Below are 14335 nucleotides of genomic sequence, written 5' to 3'. Positions count from 1 at the left end.
GTGAAAGGCAAGGTAGTGCTCTTCTTCAAGGCTTCCTACATCACTTAATATCAAGGTTCTTATCTGTAGGATTATCTTGCAACATCCAAGCCCATGGATTAAAATCAGTGTAATGAGGTTATATTGTCTCTGAATTCTTCTTCTTCCCCTACCAGTACTTTAAGACATTTCACAGATTAAGAAATTTTACAAATTATTAATATTGACTGCAGTCCTTTTTGAGGTATATCAAGTTGAAAATAACTTAGACCAGGAGCATTTTTTTAAAAATATATACGCAACACACTTGGTATTTTATTTCAGGATTCGAAAAGACTATGTAGTTTACATAGCTCATTCACCCAGTTAGTTCTAGAGCATCTTCTTTTAAACCTTTCTGTTCGCAATTGTATTTCTCATGTCTAGCATTTTAGGCCAGACCTGAAATAAAGACCTTCAAGAAACACTTGCTGAATGAATGAAGGCTGTGGTCATTCAGAGCATTTCAACTTCTCTGATGACAGGCAACTCACTTCTTCTGAAGGAACCATTTGCGCTTTTGATTCTTTTAGACTGCTTTTACAGGATACCCGATAGCAACAAACATATATATGTATGTATGTGTATATGTGTGTGTGTGTGTATAGTTGGTAAGGCATTTCTAAATGTCTTATTGGTATCAGTCAAAAAAGAAATTTACATTTCATCTTAATTCCTTTTTAATTTTAATAGTTGGTGTTAGGTAGACAGGATCAAAAAAAGCTCACTAGGCATCGGGACTGGAGTGTGTCACAGCATACAGTAGAATGCATGTTGATCAGAAGTACCATTTTTTTCTAAAGGAGAAAGTTAAGCAAGTGAATGCTTTTATTCTTTGGTGGACAACATTATATAATTTTCATTATTGTACATGCATTTTGACAAATTTTCTTAATACTCATGATCTAATTTGACACAAATATATTGCTCCTCCAAAAACAAACAAGAAATCATATATCTACCCATTATTTTCTAATTTTTTGACAATATGAAGCAGTTATTTGTTTATAAGTCTAAAGTTAAGACATTGAGGTAGATTTTTTTTCTAGGATTTTTCATGATTTTACTAGGATAAATTGGTGGCCAGTTAAATTGCTCAGTTAATACAGAAAACACTTTCACACAGTACAAAAAAATATGCATAGTAACACTCTAGAAGTAATATAATTCTAAAGAAAAATTATTCTCTTTCTGCATTCTTTATTTTCTGGAGTCATTCTCTTGTCTTTTGAGGAATTTATTTTCTTTATATTAGTATTGTTTAACTTTAAGAGAAGTTTGGTAAGTAGTTCCTAGTTCAAGAAGTACTGGGTGGGAAGTCATGTATATGGATTATAGCTATTGTCCTAAAGGAAGAAAATACTAGGTCTGTATCTTTGATACACCAAACAATGGGATTGCTGTGATTGATTTAATGGAGCAACCAATTAATTTGGCGAGATGATAATTGAATGATCAATTTGGAACTATGTATGGAGACCTCAAAATCCAACTACTATGTTTGAATCTCTTAAAATACTATTCCCTCTTCACCTCAACATTTACTGATGACCTTTGGGAAAATCACTGTCTGCTCAACAAACTTCAATTGACTTACCAGTTGCTATGCTGGGTTCTAGGGAAAGAAAAGTATCAACCAAATTTTCTGTCTTTGTTAAGGAAATTTATGTTCAGGTTTGTGTGGAGCAGTTAAGTTTTCCCTATTTTCTTCCTCCCTTAGCCCAATGGTCTCAAACTCCCATTTCTGTGTCTACCAGGGTCATGCAAATAAGGTTAATGACTGAAATAGATTTCATGCACAGTACAGGGTGTAGCAGGGACCCTGGCCTCAGAAAAGCATAGGATCCTTCTAAAGTAACATAGTCATTCAGGTTGAGGGCATCACTGCCTTAAGAGACTATGTGCTCAGTGCTGAAGTGTTCAAGATAAACTAGAATTTCAGAACTTTATTTGAAATACCTTTATTTTTTAAACATTAATAACCAATTTTACAATTACCAGAACATTGTGCAGACCAAGGAAAATATTTCTGGAACTAAATGTGTCCAGAAATCCCAACTTACTATTTTCATAGACGCTCTATTGGATGAGAGTATTCAATGGGTTTGCTCCATTGTCTTGCTTTAGGGGATGCCCTCTGAACTACAGTAACACAATCAGATGACTCTTCCTGAATCTGTGTCTTATTTTCTTGGTACTGTGTATAATTCCTAGTGTTTTGTTGTGAAGTCTTAGCTTGCTCTCCAGTTTAATTTATGAGCCTGGCCTCTCTAAATATGTAAACAACAAATGTTTGCATGAGTTGTAAAAAATTTAAACTGTTTGCTCTACTGCCGGTACTTGAAATGTTTGAAGTCAACTTCTTGTTGCTATCTAATAGTTAAGTACCTGCATTTTTACAGTATTTTTCAGGCTATACTTGAAATGCATACACACACACACACACACACACAGAGTAGTTTAAATTCTACTTCATATGGAGCTTAAATTAGACATTTCATTTAATGAGCTGCTTAAATAATTTTCAGGAGGTTTTTTGTTGTTGTCAGCTTAATTATCCTTGTTACTTTATGTGGTTCATGTTCAAGTTTTTAGTTGTTGAGATCATTCTAGAGCAGTAAGGATACCTTGACTTTATTTTTTTGAGTTAAGATATAAAAATGCTATAAAATCATATAATATTCAACTAACAAGAATTATATAAAGAAATCGCCACAAGAAATAAAATTCAAAAGAGCTTTATAAAAAATTTATTATATTTTGAATCATTTTAATTGTATACTACTACTGCAGAATGGATGGAAATTACTCATTATGCCCAAAACCTATTTAATATCCATCTGACAGGGCTTATTCCAAAAAAATGGCAGAATCACATTCTTCTGTCATCTTAACAACAGAGACGGATGTTGACCATAATTACACTAATTGAACAGTGAATAGGTGTTGTATAATTCAATTAGTGAGCTAAGTAAGAGATCTCCAACTGCTTTCTTTTGTTTTCCTCTATAATATATTGACCTAGAACTTAATTATCATTCCACATAGATTTTATTGTATTTCAGTGTGTTTGAAACTACTTTTCAAAATAAGAATAGTTTTATAAGGCAACCAACATGGGAAATGTTGCAGTTCTCTTTTATGGAATAGAGCCTGTGCAAGCTGAAATTCTTTTTCAGCATGTATGAGCACTTATTTACTGACTGAGCAAACGCACTCTGACTCAGAAAACCTGTGTGTAAGTATAATTTACCAGCTCTGTTGCCTTGTGTAAGTAACTTAAACTCTCTCAGCCTTAAATTTAAAATGGGACAATAATGACCTCTTCCCTGGAGTGTTGTTATGACAATGAGATGAGATAATGTGGGTAAAGTTCCAAGCACTAAACCTAGTACACAGCAAATGTGAAATAAATATTACTCATCCATCCACCCACCCACCTATCTATCCATCCATCCACTATCCATCCATCTCCTCCTCATCATTTGCTGGCTTAGAGAAATGGAGTAGGCATTTTAAGATGATTCTTCAGGCATTACATTTCTTCTGATAACCTCACCTGGACTGCATTAGGTGGCATTTCTTATGCATAAAATTTTTTACTCAATATTTTTCAACTAAAAAATACCCACCTATCTTAATTTAACAAATACAATGAAATAGTTCTAAATGGGATAGAATTGAGTTTTCTATTCAAGACTATGTATTTTTAAAGCCTAAAGAAAGGCTTTCTGTTATAGATTCTATTTAAAGAACATATGTTTTGGGAAATTTGGAATCATTAATTCATTCTAAATAACAAATATTTGTTGAGTATACATTATACCTAAAGTATTATGCTCACTGTAGAGATAAAAATGGGAGTTATGACATGTTCATCTCCCAGAGATTTCGTCTTTAAATGTCTTGAATTCCAAAGCTAAATAGATTAATGGACATATTTAAGAAAACAAATGAGCCAAGACCTCTACCTCTGGACTCTGAATTTGACCTCAATTAAAATATGATGTTCTCTTGGGAAATTCTGAGTATACAGCAAAATTGTAGCTAGTAACTGTATGTAAGTTCAGTAATTACTGAGAACTTACTAATGTTATATAAGTGAGCCAAAGATAGTTTCTGTGTATTGACCTCTAGGTTATTTCTTTACTTCAGACTAAGACCCATTAGCTAAAAAGCCTGTTCATAACAAACTCAAATTTTTACACATTCAGTTATTTAAAAAATAACCCATACAAGTAGATATTTGAGCCACTAGGAGACTGCCTTCTTTGCGTATCTCACAGAAGCTTTATCCTACAGATGTTACCCATTGATAAGATAGAGCCTTGTAATGAAAAGACCCCAAGCTGCTACCATCCTTTGGAGCTCTCTGACACAGAAACTCCCTGCCTTGATGCTGAGTTTTCACCTAGACATGGAAGCCTCTCCTCTTCTCCCCACCCCCCTACATACTCTCTCACCCTCTCCCCTTCTGGATGACAGCCTTTGAAAGGTCTTATGCTCTAAGGGACTTCCCTTCTCATGCAACTCTATTCAAGTTGTGGGGTGTTACTGCCTCTCTTAGTCATATTTTTTCCTTGATCAGCCCCAAATTCCTTGAACCCCTACAGCTATGTGCCAACTACTGTGCAAGTCACTGAGGATAAAAAGGTAATGAGACACAGTCCTTAACCATAAAAAAATTTATAGTCTGTTTGGGGAAACATTTATGAATCACTTCAATGTTATGTGGTACTTTCTCTTGTAGAGAGATATGCAAAGATAAAAATGTGGAGCACAGCTCAGTCTGGTGTCTGTAGGGAAAAATGTCTTGAAAATGATGAAGTCTGAGCTGTACTTTCAAGACTAATGAAAATTTTACCAGGTAAAATGGGAAAACTAAAATAATTTTTAGGTAGAGGGAATAACATCAACAAAAGGACAGCAGTGAGAAACTGCTTGATGTATTATCATCATCATTTCCTTCATCATCATCATTACCATCCCTGCTAAACTACCATTGATTGAAAGACTACATCAGTACCATCCCTGCTAAACTACCATTGATTGAAAGACTACATCAGCACCTTAGAATAATGATCTCATTTCATTCTCATAAGCAATATTAGGTAAAAATTATTACTTCTGTTTTTAGATATGAGGAAACATGCTTCAAAAATCAATTAACCTGGCCAAGGTCACAATGATCGACCACAGTGAGTGGTAAAGGCTATACAAGCTCACAGCTATCTCCACTGTTCCCAGGGGCATTATTGTTCTCATATTGTTCTCATGGTTCTTAACTATTCTGTAGTCACGGTTTTATTTGATCATCTCTCCAGAAGAAGTTGTTCACAATGCACAATATCATATGTCATAAAAGTATTGAAAGTACAGAAGGGAAGACAGATTCACACATAAGATGAAACCACTGTAAAGGTGGTTGAAAAAGTTGAAAGAGAGTGAAAAAGGAAAGGAGTCTTGTTTATGTCAAGATTTGGAGTTAGGGTCACTAAATGGAGTATTTGAGATTGGGGATAATGGTAGAGCTCACTGGGGTATAGATGTTACATATTTACTAGTTGGGAATGGACCTGGAATGCTGAAGGTAATATTTTGAAAATGTTTATCTTTCATATTACATTGATTCTCTTTTTATATATTCATATTATTTATGTAAATTTTTATTTTATCTTATTTATAACTTTGTCTTTTATATGTTTTATTTTATAAAATGTTGATGGAAATGGCAACTAAAAGCTGATACCTAAAATAAGAAAGATCTGAGTTATATTTATTTTTTCCTAGAGTATTTATTGTGAGAAAATTTTGTGATGGTGTGAAAAAATACTCTTCACTTTTGATTTTCTAAGCAAATGATACAAAATCTCTTATTTTCAAAAATATTCAAGGACTTCTTGAGGTTTCCCAAGGGGCCCTCTAAGTCTTTTTATGTTTAAGTCATTTTCTTTTGAAATGATAATTATGTCATCATTCCTGACAATTATTATGTATTTAATCATTGGCTGCTCTACTTGTGTTAAAATCCTATTTATAAATGGCTCCAGATTTTTAAAAAAATCTCCAGTATCACTTTTGTTAACTTCATGAAATCCTGAATTTGTTGCAAGACTTGGAATTTCACCTTAAAACTTTTTTGTACCGTATTTAATTTGGATGCAAGATACAGCAGAGATACAAACCAGTGTTAAATGGGAGGGATGTTTTAATAGAAATTGATTTTATGTAATCAGTTAGATAGTAAGCATATTTTTACAGCAATGCCCATTTCACAACCTCATAACTATAGGGACCCCCACGTTGAATCCTCAGATAAATATGACCATTTGATTTTTCAGAAATTTATTTCACGCAATTGTGAGTTTAGATATTGCTGAAAGGACTGTTAACTCTTGACTTTATGTTATGCTTCTGCTAGAGAGTGTTATTCACTTGCTAGGCTCTGAACTTAGGCTCTTTTAACGGTTCCTCCAAAATATGTATCTCTTCTTACTAGGATCTTACACTTGTGATGTTCATCACCACCATCACAAAGGAATCTAGAATTAGTAGCTTGGATTCTGTTGATCACATGGCTTATAACCTATTTTTGGACTACCTGTCTTTTGGTAGGAAATGTCATCTAATTCCTACATGTTTAGTGTCTAAATACAGTTAGTGTTCAAGTTTATGTGTCTTCCTCATGCTGAAATAGCAGTTATGTGGAAAGAGTGGGGAGCATCTTGATCAGGAATAATTAGCCAAGTGAGAGAGCCCACTTCATTTTGCCCCTTGCCAGAGAAACAGAAAACATACGCAGTGCATCTGGAAATACTTTTGTGCTATAGCTTTTGATTTTGTGTCTGAGCACCAGCCTGCATTCTAGGACCTAATTGTAAGGGCAGGGATGAGGATTATAATAAAGGGGAGTGTTGGCTGTTCATCTTTTAGAATCAGGATTGAAAACAAGCTTCCTATGGTTTTGAAAGAAGGCTTTGCTTTGTGTTTCCCCATGCTTTTAACTACATGTGGTTGATTTTTTTCTTTCTTCTCCAGTAACCAGCATGTGAGCTTTAAAATGAATGCTGTGGTTGGAAAGCCTACCTCTGTGTCTAATGAATTTTCACTCCAGACATGCCTTCGTCTCTTCCTTGTTTTTATTCTCCATTCACCCAAAGGTGGTTTGTTTGAATCTCAGAAATGATTATCACATTCATAACAAATGTGTGCACAATGAATTATAAAAAGTTGTGGAGAAAGTGGAAGGAAATGTCATCATAGCTGTTAAGGTGAAAAATTTCCTTTCCATCAAGGTCCGCTACATTCCTTTTTTCAGTTCCTACTCCTTGATTGAATAATTACTTATTGAGTGCCAACTGCATGCCAGGCAGAACATTCATCCTGGTCCATAAAACATGCCTTATGGCATGTTTGCTTGGCAGTGTTATGAGAGAAAGAGGTGTTAATTAAATAATCTAGTATATAAATAAATATTTGCATTTATAAATAAATACATAAGTAACAAGTATATTTTAAAATAAATACATAAATATGTGCAAAGAAGAGGAAATACAGGCAGCCAAGAGCAATTGGTAGATCTATGTCTGCAAAGTCAAGAAATCTTCCTAGAAATAGTAGCCTTTAGGCTGAAGTAAAATTTAAAATTAATATTTAACCAGGTGAAAGTTGAGGCAGCCAGAATAAACTCCCCGAGAACAAAGAGGAACTTGTATTTATTCTTTGTATTTTTTGGAGTCTTTTCATAATGTCTTCAGCTTAGGGTCAGTTGAAGTTATGTGAACTCCAGAAGCAGAAAAATAATTTGCAGCTTCTAAAATATTTAAATACTTACATTTTAAAATTCTTTAAATATTTCTCAATATTTATTTAATAAGGATGTGGGTAGGTACAAGTTATGATTTTGTCTTAAATGACTATTCATTCAGGGATGTGGTCTTCATTTTTCAAGAGCATACATTTTGTCATTTATGTAAAAATATTCTTATGGAAAACAGTTCAGGGATGTGCTGTTTCAGATTTATTATGGTGATATTTTAGCTTCAGTTATAGATTGTACTTGGGTAGATGCCCCCTGGCCTGCCACTTAATCCAGTTCTGTTTAATATAATATATACTTGGCAAATGTTTTCTGAATTGGTTTGAGACCTACAGACATTCCCAGGTGGAAATAGTGTGGTAACACTACTAATAGTATTTTAGGAAGCCTCTTTGTATTCCTCAAAGAAATTCTGGCCTTTTCGTACCAAAAGACAAATGCAAATGCTCTAAATCAGAAGCTGGCATATTGTAGCGCATGGGCCAAATCCAGCCTGCCACATTTTTTTTCTCCTGTATGGACCCACGAGCTAATAATGATGTTTACAATTTTAAGTGGTTAAAAAAATCAAAAGAGAAATACTATTTTGCAACACATGAAAATTAAATTAAACTCAAATTTCATTCCATACATGAAGGTTTATTAGAACACAACCATGCCCATCTGTCGCATCCCATCCTTGGCTATGTTCACAGTACAAGGGCAGAAGTGAATAGTTATGACAGAGCACACAAAGACCGACGTATTTCTTAATAGCTTTCTACGTGCAGTTCTGGAGCACATCTGGAGATGTAGCAGGGAAGAAGATAGGCAATGTCCATACCTTTGTGGGTATTACTTTCTATTGAGAGAGACATAGAAACTCATGAATAGGGAGAGTGATTCCAACAGTGATAAGTGGTAGAAAGAAAATATAATGGAATTATGGCACAGAACATGCCCAAGGACAGAAATTGCTGGTAGGTTAGTGCGAAGGTTAGAGTAAGACCCACTCAGGAGGGCGTATTTCATAAGACCCCTGAAGGAGTCTTCAAGGCAGCCATGAAAAAAGGAAGGGCATTCCAGACAGCAAGTACCACAAAAGCAAAAGTCCTGAGACTGGCAGGAACTCGATGATTTCTGGAAGGCGCAAAGAAGCCCAGGATGCCTGAAGTGTTTCTGATGGAGAGGAGAGTGATACAAGATGTAGATGAAAAATGGATAATGTTCCAAGTGCAATCCACCAGATCTCCCCCAGAGATGCTGATTCAGTGATCTAATTTGTGGGCTCAAACTCTGCATGTTTTAAATCATTCCAGGTGGTTCTGTAGTGTTGCCAGGCTTTATGAATCACAAATGTTAGCACTAAATAGACCGTGATAAGGAATTTGCATCTTAGCCGAAGCATCACAAGAAGTCACTGGAGAATTCTTAGCAGTAGATAATATGACCATATTTATATTTTTAAAAGTTCCCTGTTCGAAGGACAATGGGCCTTAGGAGGAAAGGGTGGAGGCAGGAAGCTGGGGAAGGCAGCTGTTGGAGTTGTCCAGCCAAGAGCTGAGAGTTACCTGTATTGAGGTAGCAGTGATGGATGGCAGCGCAAGGTAGACAGACTCAGGCAACATCACAGAGGTAGAGCCAGAAGGACTTGCTGATGGATTGAAAGTTGCGAGTAAGGGAAAAAGAGGAATCAAAACAACTGAGTAGCTGGGAGGGTGACGATGCCATTGATGAAGATGGAAAGAATAAAGAGAGCGGCAAATTTGGATTTGGGAGTTGGGAATCAGCAGTTTTGTTCTGGAAAAGTTAAGTTGTAGATACTTAATTGATAGTATCATTCACTGATTCAAGGACAAAACCAAAAATGACTGAGAAATTACTATAAGCCAGTCACCATTCTGGGCACTAGGAATTATATCAGTTAAACAAATATAGATAAAACACCCTGCTTTTGTGGGATGTCAAATGGGTACTGAGGTGTAGAATCTGAGGCTCAGCTTGGAGAGGAGAGGATATGCAGAGGTGGATAGATTTACAACTCCTTGTGTAGACAGATTGCTTTGCATCTATTTTTTGACATTAAACTCTTAAGATGTTATACAAAATGGTATGTGTCATTCAAACAAAAGACAGCACTACCGTGGACTATTTTCAGGAGAAGGGGGACAACACAAACCTCCCAGGCATGCTGCTCCCTTTCTGCATGCCGGTAGAGGAGCCATGTTGAACAAACCCAGAGTTAGACGAGACAGTAGATCTTCATCCTCAGTTCTTGTCACAGGAACTGAGGGGAATTTTCATTTTCTTCGGTTAGACTTAGTGCTGAGCTGACAGAGAAAAAGATTCTGCTGCCTCAACCCCAGGATGAAAGAATCAAGTGCAGCAATAAATGGATTTAAAGGCATCTAACTATGTCTGTTACTCCTGAGACGTCAACTTCAAGCCAGCCAGAGCAGCAGGGCCTATAAGAACCCACCAGCACCCGAGTGTGAATAATAATGGATAAAGTGATACTCTGCATTTATATAGCACTTTTACACTTGGATCTTCACAGTAACTCAGAAAGGTGGGCTGAGCAGGCATTATTATCTGCATGTTACAAAAATAGACCCCTGAAGCACAAAGCATTAAGTGGAGGGAAGAATGCATGTAAGTGCTACAAGGTGAAGCCAATGAGGCTTGAAAATAAGATAGAAAATGAGTCTGTTTAGAAAAAGAGGTTGCATGAAATACCTATGTTTTGTTTTTAGTTAATTCTTGCTACTTGTTTTATTTATTTGCTAATTAATTATATCAAATTTTTTAAACTCATCACCATGAGTATGTTTGATAGTATGTTTGATAGTATGTTTGGTTAAAATAGGGGTCTCAATTTCAAAGACCTGGAAAGGCTGAGCAGAAAACCTTCTTGAGAGAAGAGGTACACGTTAGACTGTGAAGTTCACCCATGATAAAGTGCAGTGGTGACTCCTGTCCAGTGAGGTACTTTGCAGGAATGCAGGCCCAGTGTAGAGAGATGTTAGAATTCTTTGAGAAAAGCTGAACATCAATTCTGGTCTATTATAAGGAAACTCTCATCTTTGGTGTTTGTAACTAATTTTTTAAAATTATTTTAACATCCAAAGACCAAAAAAAAAAAAAAAAAAAAAAGATTCTAGGAGTTAAATTTGACCCATATGCTGCCATTTCTCAACCACTGGTCTGTGAACTCATAAGTGGCCATGAATCATACATATATGAAAGTCTCTGTAATCTGTTCCTAGAGAGAATCTTCACATTGAAGACTTACTATCATTATCAGTAGTGACGTTTTTAACTGGAAGTTGCATCTCTGAAAGGATCTTTAGTATTTCCAAGACTAAATAAAGCTTATCAAAGCTCTTTACATGACCTTCTATTAGCTATAAGTCTTTAACACCAAACACTAGGTAAACCAGTATCTATAGGAGACATAGAGTGTTTAGATAAATATATACCTATGTCAGAAGAGTGGCATTGACATCCACCCTGTCGTAAGTTTCCCTTTAATTCTGAAGTTTATCAGTTCAAGTAGTCAGGTAATGCAAGATAGGAAAACAAATAAAAAAGTTACAAATATTTGTTATAAAAACGGGACATTTGATCTGATTTAGCCAAAGTTTGTAGCATTCTTCCTATGTGGGAATTCAGCATAGGGCAAGAAGTATGGACTTTGAGTTATCAATAATCTAAAAATTATATACCTGCGAGTGAAGAATCAGCTATCCAGGTGATTCTTCCTGAGCCAACGTACCTAGAAGTGAAATCTTCGCACAGCAACTTTATTTTACAAATAGGGAAACCGAGGCACAGAAAAGCGGGATGCAACTTCCTCAAATTGACAGCACTAATGAAATAAATGGCTCACACAGGATGTTTGTTATTTAGTCTCAAAAAAAAGTCTCCAGGCAAACAAAAAAATAAGCTCTGGGCCCCAAATTCACACACATACATTCATACACACATGCATGTGTGCCTGCAGATACACACACACACACACACACACACCCTTGTGTAAATAAATTTAAAAAATTTTGGAGTAGCTATAGGAGAATCACTCCTCCCTTTTTCTCTTTTCTTCAATCCTTGGATTTTTCCTTGCTTCCTACCTTTCTTTTCCGTCTCCCTTTTTGAGGTACTCTGAGTTAGAAAATAAGAGAATAGAGATGTCATTATTGTTGCTGGAAGAAAATACAGTAGATAAAACTAATGGTAGAGGAAGATATAGTCAGACATTGAAATGATTTTAAAGAGTCTAAAATATTCCTTGGATGATTTTCGATTACCAAAGAAATATAACTTCCTGAAGGAAAATGTGCCAGTAAAGGAATGAAAGAAAGAAAAAATCAGTAACCCTGCCACACAGAGAGAACTACAGTTTATGTTTCAATGTATGATCTTCATGATTTTTTTCCCATGAAAATGTATATGTCTACAAAAATAGATTCATATGTTATTCTCAACCTCAAGGATTTTCAACAGTGAGTTATGACCAATTAGTAGATCAGAAAATTTATTTAATGGGTAATGGCCAGCATGAAAATAATTAATTTAAATAGAAAGTAAAGAAACAGACTACACAGTGCAGAGTCAGGGTGGATATGGTTTTATTTGTGTGTGTGTGTGTGTGTATGTAAATGTATCTGGGATCATAAAAATCATAATGATTTTCTTATTGTCAGTTAACATACTTGAAAACCACTGCTGTAGTCACTGTTTTTCCACTTTTAATTTGAAATTATGAAATTATGAATTTTTTAACAGATATTGTCACATAATCATTCTAAATTCTACCTGAATGTTTCACTAACCAATCCCATATTGTTAGACAATAGATTGGTTCTAATTTTTCATTATTTGGCACAACACTGTCATGAATATCTTTGCATAGGCTTTCTGCTATTTCAATAGCATAATGTAGTATACGTTATTTCCATAACCTATGAATGTTCGAATGTTGCCCACAGACAGTGTGGTATCACTTAAGAAAGCATGCTGCCTTAGGTTATTGCCCTCTGCTTTGTGAGAAGGTGGTATCCTTTTCCTTGGAGGGGGTCACCCCAGTTTTAATGTTTCCCACTCCAGTCTCATCTTGTGGAATTTACTTTGATCACAGTAAAGAGGAAAAGTTTCCAAGACATCATATTTCTGCTTAAGGTGGTTTGGGATCGCAGTTGAACTCCCCTTTGGGCTGTTGTTTTATGGTCCAGCAATCTAGCGGCAAAACACCAGAGAATTAGGATTCCTCCAGTCCAGACAGCTGATACCTTGAGATTATTTTGTCCTCATGTCGATCGTTAATGCAAGCTGATTCAGGAGTAAAGCAATCTCTTTGCTTTCTTTGTTATTGTATTTTGTTAGGATAGGTGCTATACTGGCTTCTTACATGTAGTTTTGCTTTTGTCTCTGTATTCTGTAGACTTTGATTTTGGAAACAAAAATAATTATGAGCTGAAAGGCAATCGGTTTTCTCTTCCCTTAGTCACATTTTCAATTCAGTCTTATGGATCACTGCACTTCACTGATGATCCTCTTTTTGTTCATTTGGGTTGCATGTTTTGGGGGGCCACATCAGAGAATTGATCTAACTTCCAAAGATAAGTTTACAAATTGAGTGACCTCCATTCAATGTAGGGGCAGTGACCACAGCTCATCCTAAATGTTGCCCTTTCTCAATAGTACACCCTATCCATTGGTCACTAACTCTACCTTCCCTTGAGCTAGGGTGTGGGATTAAAAGACTATGGAGAGGGTTATAAGGTGACTAAACCTTGTTGGCATTTTATTTCCATTTTTTTTTTTAAGATTCATCTAGTAAAGGACAATTTATAAATGTTTATTGGAAGCAATCTCAGAATTGCTTTATCTAGACACACACACACACACATCGTTATGTTAAAATATAACAGATTTCTGTATGCACACTAAACGTTAAGACAAGCTTCCTGAAATTTATTTGACATAATGAATAAACGTATCAGAAGATCAAGAAGTGGTCTCTAGAGTTTCATATGAAAATTGTTCCTTTGAATTAAAATCTTGGTAAAGTTTCCATAATTTGATAAGAGTAGGGCTGAAAATTGCCTATCATAGTAATTAATTCCAGTTGATAGGCTACTAGAGTTTTCTGTAAGCTGCAAAGGACATGCCAGCATGTGGTCACTATCTTTAAAGGACTTTCATGTTTTCTGTCCTCACTCAGAAGCATGAAAACTGTTAGATGAACTCTCTAGAGCAGAGGGTTAAAACTAGCATTCTCATACGTAAATAAAATAGACTCACGGGCGTCAGAGCTTAAATGTTGGTGCTCTCTCCTCTGTTAAGGTCATGACTAGCTATCATGTCAAATGCAGCAAATTTCACTAGCTATCCTAAGCAGGCAAGGAATTGAAAATATAACAAATGAAATCTCATTTCAGGAATCAGAAATAATTCAGGGTGGAGAGACCTCTAGTGGGCATTTCTGTTAATATCTGATAATGGATTAGCAAAAGATTT

Source organism: Camelus bactrianus, chromosome 17 (assembly GCF_048773025.1).
Source record: "Camelus bactrianus isolate YW-2024 breed Bactrian camel chromosome 17, ASM4877302v1, whole genome shotgun sequence".
NCBI lineage: Eukaryota > Metazoa > Chordata > Mammalia > Artiodactyla > Camelidae > Camelus > Camelus bactrianus.
Note: the sequence above shows the minus strand (reverse complement) of the source record.